This window comes from Chinchilla lanigera, unplaced genomic scaffold (assembly GCF_000276665.1).
Source record: "Chinchilla lanigera isolate Chin_1 unplaced genomic scaffold, ChiLan1.0 scaffold00096, whole genome shotgun sequence".
NCBI classification, from domain to species: domain Eukaryota; kingdom Metazoa; phylum Chordata; class Mammalia; order Rodentia; family Chinchillidae; genus Chinchilla; species Chinchilla lanigera.
In genome coordinates, this window is record NW_004955497.1 from 7,962,182 (window position 1) to 7,968,306 (window position 6,125).

Below are 6,125 nucleotides of genomic sequence, written 5' to 3' on the forward strand. Positions count from 1 at the left end.
TGAGTGGTTTCCTTCTACTTTTGGAGTCCAGGAAGTCTTGGTTTTTTTCAACCCAGTCCTACAGCCTGTAGAACCCTAGGCTGTGGCAATGTCCACCCTAAGGTGTGTCCTTCCTACACTGGCGGATAGGGAAGGCAGTCAGACCTCAGATCTGTGCTGGATGCAGGCAGAAGAGCAAGAGTTCAAGTACAGTGGTACCTTACTTTACAATCTTAATTCACTCCACAATTCTGGGGAAGATGGCTGCCTTTGTGTTTGTGCAGGGAAGGCGGCACATGTTCTTTGTCCAATGCAGAGTTCATGAATGGAAGCAAAATCTTGCTGAATGCTTCTGTTTGTGAACCGAACTGTTTGCAAACAGAAGCATTTGGGAACAGAGGTACTGTGTTTAAAGCCAGTAGGCACTTTCAGACCCAGCTGGTTTTCAAGCCTGGCCTGGCTTCTTACCACAGAGGGTGGGGCCCCTGTCTTTCCTGGCCTGAGTTTTAAACTTTTCAGAGGATCTATTTCTAGCCCGCTTCTTGTGTACAGCTGTCTTCCAAGGCCAACTCTCACCTAGTCACTGTGGGCGGGTAATAATGGGAGCCCTGAAGTAAGGTTTTAGTTGTTCTGAGTAACAGATTTAAATAATCAACCCCTTCCCAAAACAGCACCTGATAAAGCACTCTCTGGCAATAGGGTGGGTGCCTGCACTTGAATCCCTCACTAGTCTTTTGTACCATGTGGAAGGAATCCCCTCAGAACACTGGCCTTGTTCTAGGACTTCACAGATATCAGGCTCCATCTTATCATAGGACCTTTGCCTACATCTGATCTTAATTCCTCCTTTCTTCATTCATTCAACTTTTTTGCATCAGACCAGAGAAGCTTTCTTTGCCTTTGCTGACTCCTCTGTGAGTCAGCAAAGTAAATACTTGCCTTTGTGAGTAAATACTTGCCTTTTGTGGCCCTGGGTTTAGCTGCAGTTTTATTTTTGTTTGCTTGACTGTTTGATTGATAGGTGTTCCTCCCCAGCCTGAAACTCCAGGAGGACAAGGACCATGTCTGGCCACTTACTGTAACCCAAAGGCAAACACACTACACATTCAATAGTTGGTAAAACCAATGAACAAATCAGTCACTAGCACAGGGATAAGGATTATTGATAAATGCTATAAAATAATAAGTGCAGATCACTTGATATAGTATGCAGATTTATGGAGACAGAATGCAAATGAGCATTTGGATACAAGCACTCCAGACCCTCCAACAAAACTGCTGACCTTTTAATGGCTACTTTACCCAGGCATTCAAACAAGAGGAGTTTTTGTACATATATATAAACCAGACTCTCCAAAGCTGTTAACTACTAGAAATTATTTTCATGCACTCGAATGATTCTGTTCCAACAAGATAAATACATTCTCACAATATCTAATCCTTAAAACAAATATTCTGAAGGACTGATGGCCTGGCATGAAAGTTCTGGCAAAAGAAAAAACGAAAGGAAAATATCCCATTCACTTTGAAGACTCAAGACTTTTATTTAAATGACACTGAATCAAAACACAAAGTTTTAAAAATAATTCCAAGAATATAGTTGTCTAACTAAATCTGCAGTAGACAGAGAAATCTTATAAAGTTCTCCCTGTTTAATGATTACTCTCTTCTTACTAATCATTAATGTAGACATGTGCTCAAAGACAGCAGGATTTCTCCATATGCATGACACAAAATATTTAGTAGTGATTTGAAAAAACATTATTGAGCATTTACTCACAAATCAGCTGGTATACTTCCCAGGAGAAAAGATGTGTTGTGTTTTAAGATTTTTTTTTTGTATATCCCAGAATGCCTAGCTCAAGAGTTTAAGTTAAGCAAAAAAGGCACCATGAAGCCTACAGGTTCATAATTCAGTGCTCAATGAAGTTATCAATGAAATGAGTTCTTTCTCTCCATTCCTGTGTCTGTCTCATGAATTCAACACTGCCTCTCACACCTCAAACCTCACAACTGCATTTAAAAGTGATACTCATGATGGTGGAAGAACAAGCAAGAGCAAAATGTAAATTTTTTTTACAGTGTCTCTACATAATTTTCTCATGGTACTTTTAGTATAATCCAAAGAGTCAAGGCAGCATAAATAGGCATCCCTCCTCCCTCAAGAGACACTATAGAGAAGGGTGGAAAAGCAGAAAAATCTTAAAGTTGTTGAAGAAAGAAAAATAATCATACTACCTAGCAGGAACAACAGACTTTGGGATTATTTATTAATAGCAACAGCAACAGCCAGAAGGCTATTAAATAATATCTTTAAATAATAGCTTTAAGTGATTTTAATGCTTTAAATAATATCTTTAAACCACACGGGGCTGGGGCTCAGTGGCAAAGCGCCTGCCTGGCAAGTGCAAGGTCGTGAGTTCGATTCCTGGTACCGGAAGAAAAACAAAAAATAAAAACAAAAAACAAATAAAGCACAGAGAAATGCTGGGTATTGTGGTGCATGCCTGTAATCCCAGCACTCAGGAGGCTGAGGCAGGTAGATCATGGTGTTCAAGGCTAGCTTGGGTTACATAGTGAATTCAAGGCCAGAAAGACCCTGTCTAAAAAAGCCAAACAAACAAAAACAAAAACGAAGAAAAAAACAGCGGAATACCTAGATTTTAATACCCAAACCAACTATCTTTCTAAAAGAAGGAAAAGTACAATCACAAAATAATAGTTTACTATCATTCATTAGAAGTACTCCTACAGGATTTAGTATAAGATAAAGAAAGTCAATTCCAGGAAGAACAGCTGAGATTAAAAAAACAAAAAAACCCAACACCTATTCCTCTTAGTTACAAAAGCTTTGTTTCCATTTTTTCTTTCTTTTTTCATGTTTTCTTCTCCCTTCCTTCCTCCACCCCCTCCCTAGCTCCCCTTCTCATGTGAACATTTTCATCCTATTTCACAATACCTATTACACATTTTGGTCCTTATTTATACTTAAGGTTTCTTACACCAGAAAAACAATGAGATATATATGGGTGTGTCCAATTTACTTTGCTTAAAAGTACATCTCAAGGTGCATCCATTTACCTAGAAATGCAACAAGTTTATCTTTTTTTAATGCTAAGTAGTACTGCATTGTATTTTAAAAAAAAAAAACACATCTTCTTTATCCATTCATCAGTTGATGAGCATTTGGGCTGTTTCCAAGATTTTGCTATTACAAATTGTGTTGCTATAAACATGCTGTAATTCCATCATTCTGGGAGGCTGAGTTAGGAGGGTTGCAAGTTTAAGCCCAGCCTTGGCAACTCAGTGACTTACAGAGACTCTGCCTCAAAAATTTTTTTAAAAGAAGGGCTGGGGATGAGAGTTAGTATAAGGCCCTGGGTTTAATTCCAGTAACCCCCCCCACACACACACACACATACAAACAATATGACTAATTTAACCATACAACAAGCAAACTAGGTCTAATGAATGTACGTTAGAGTCCAATACAGTACAATTGGAGATGTACTTTCTGTTCCCAGAAACAATTACAAAAATTGACAACTGGTCTATAGTGTAAGTCTCACCAATGTTGAAAAAGCTATCACACAGACCACATCTTTCAACCATATGCAACTGATAATAAAAACAAAATAAAATGCTTGGGAATTTGAAAGCACAATACTTTTAAAAAAAAAATTATAGTTTTTTAGATGAGCATGGTGATGTACACCTGTAATCTCTGCACTCTGGGAGGCTGAGACAGAAGAATTCTAAGTTTGAGCTCCACCTGGGTTACTTAGTGAGGTCCTGTCTCAAAATAAACAATAAAAAAGCTAGGGATGTATCTTACTGTGCACACACACGTGCAGTAAGGTACTGTCTGTACCCACCCTCCTTACTGCTGTCTTCTCTGCCCCCTCCCCTGGTCCCTTTTCCCTCCTCCTTCTTTAACTGCCTAAAAGCACAACTCTAAAGAGCTCCTGGTCACAAAGAAAGCATAAGGGAAATTAGAAAATACTTTGAAGAAACAATAATGATTATATAGGACAGTTTGTGAGGTACACCTCAAGTGGTAGACAGGGGAAGTGAACAGACTTATCATACTTGGATTTTTAAAAAGCTTACATTATAAGAAGATAAAATATTTACGTAAGCAGCATAGAATAAAGGAAATAATAAAATAAACAGAAACTAATGAATTAGAAAATAACTCAGTAGACAGGATCAACAAAACAAAAATTAGTTCATTTAAAAAATTAATAAAACTGACAAATTTCTGACAAATTTACGAAGGAAAGTAGACACAATTTAAAAAATGGAAAAGGAGGCATTGTAAGTACAACAGAAATTATATAGAGAAAATATTATGAGCAACTTATCAAAAAAACTTAAGGGAAATGGCAAATCCCTGAAAACATATAACTTAAAACTGATTGAAGAAAAAATTTTAAATCTGAACCTACTTTTTTTGGCTGACTGTATTTATGCAAGTGTGTGCACACAATTAGTTATATCAGGGACAAATATTGAAACACAAACTTTTGAAAGTTTCTTTCTTTCTTTCTCTTTTTGAGACAGGGTTTCACTATGCAGTTCAGACTGGCCTTGAACTATCTTTGTAGCCCAGGCTGGCCTTGAACTCAAAGTGATTGATCCTCCTGCCTCAGCCTCCCAAGTGCTGGGATTATAGGCATTCCCCACCATACCCAGCCACCTTTGAAAATTTCTAAAGAAAAATATTGATAAATTTGATTACATCTAATTTTAAACCATTTCTATGTCAAAAACCTATTACCAAGGACCGAGGGATGTAGCTCAGTTGTACAGTGCATGCTTAGCATGCATAAGACTCTGGGTTCAATCTCTAGCATCAAAACAAAATAAAAAACAAAATATTGTCACTGACCAAATTTAAAAAAAGATAAATCAAGAAACAAATGGGCAGATGAAATGAATAAAAATTCACAGCAGAGAAAACATGTTGGCCAATAATGTGAAAATATACTCAATTACAGAATCCAATAGTTATGAAACACTGAGATAAATTATGCACTTGGAAGATGAATACAAATGTAATAGTTACATAAGATCAAGTATTGGCAAGCATGTAGAGAAATACAAGGTAAAGAGTAAATTGCTTCCATGCGTTTGATTGATATGTCAACTAATCCAGCACCTAGGTCATCCTCTACAGTGCAGGAATTACAGGCTTAGTAGAGACACTCTTGCACTCACAGACATGGACGAAGTTATTTGTATTACCACTACTTATACTCAGCAAAACTAGAAACAAACTAAATGGCTTTTTTAAAGAGTAGGCTTTCAAGAAGAGAAGGCTGCCTAGGCTAACTGTCAGATCCAGTCAAGAGATAAGGACTTGCTTGTCACTTACATTCCACACTCCCGGTCTTGTAGCCAAGAGACAGCCCTCCTCACCCCTTGCCACAGAACCTATGCTGCGCCCTTGGACTGTAGAAATCTAAATTATAAATTGTATATGATGCATTATGGATGCAGTTTATACATAAAAGATGTCATGAATTCAAAATCATTTAAAGAAAATTATCATCTAAATGAATAATATTCAGCTACTTTGATCATTTGGTACATTCATACTTATGTAATCATTACGGCAGGAAGATAGGACAGAGACTCATGCAACAGTGAAACGTTATCTGTTCTATTCAAATTTTCATTGGCCAGAATTAGGCATATGGTCATGTCTAATTTTAATGGTCAGAAAGTATAATCTTGCATTCTTGGAAGTGGAGACAGACTAGAGAGTTATCTCTGCTGAACAATGATAAATGTCTACCACACAAATTCCATTTCATAGGGTTTCTCTATCTTGCCAATTTTAAAGAAAACATTGTGATATGCCATATTAATAAATTAAAATATTTGCTGCCCTTCATGTTGGAATATTATTCATCCTATCCCATTGGTATTTACTGGATGCTAGGCTTGGCATTGTGACTTGAAGGGCCCTCCCCTAGCGGGGAATTCAGAATCACTGACACTATAGTGGCAGATAAAGACATGTGTCTTGCTTTGGCTTAGTAAGTGTGAGCAGAAATGATATGAGACTCTTCTTGGTAGAAGTTTTATGAATTAGCAGATACAGTATTGTGCCTTGATTTCTTTTCTCTCTACTACAAAGA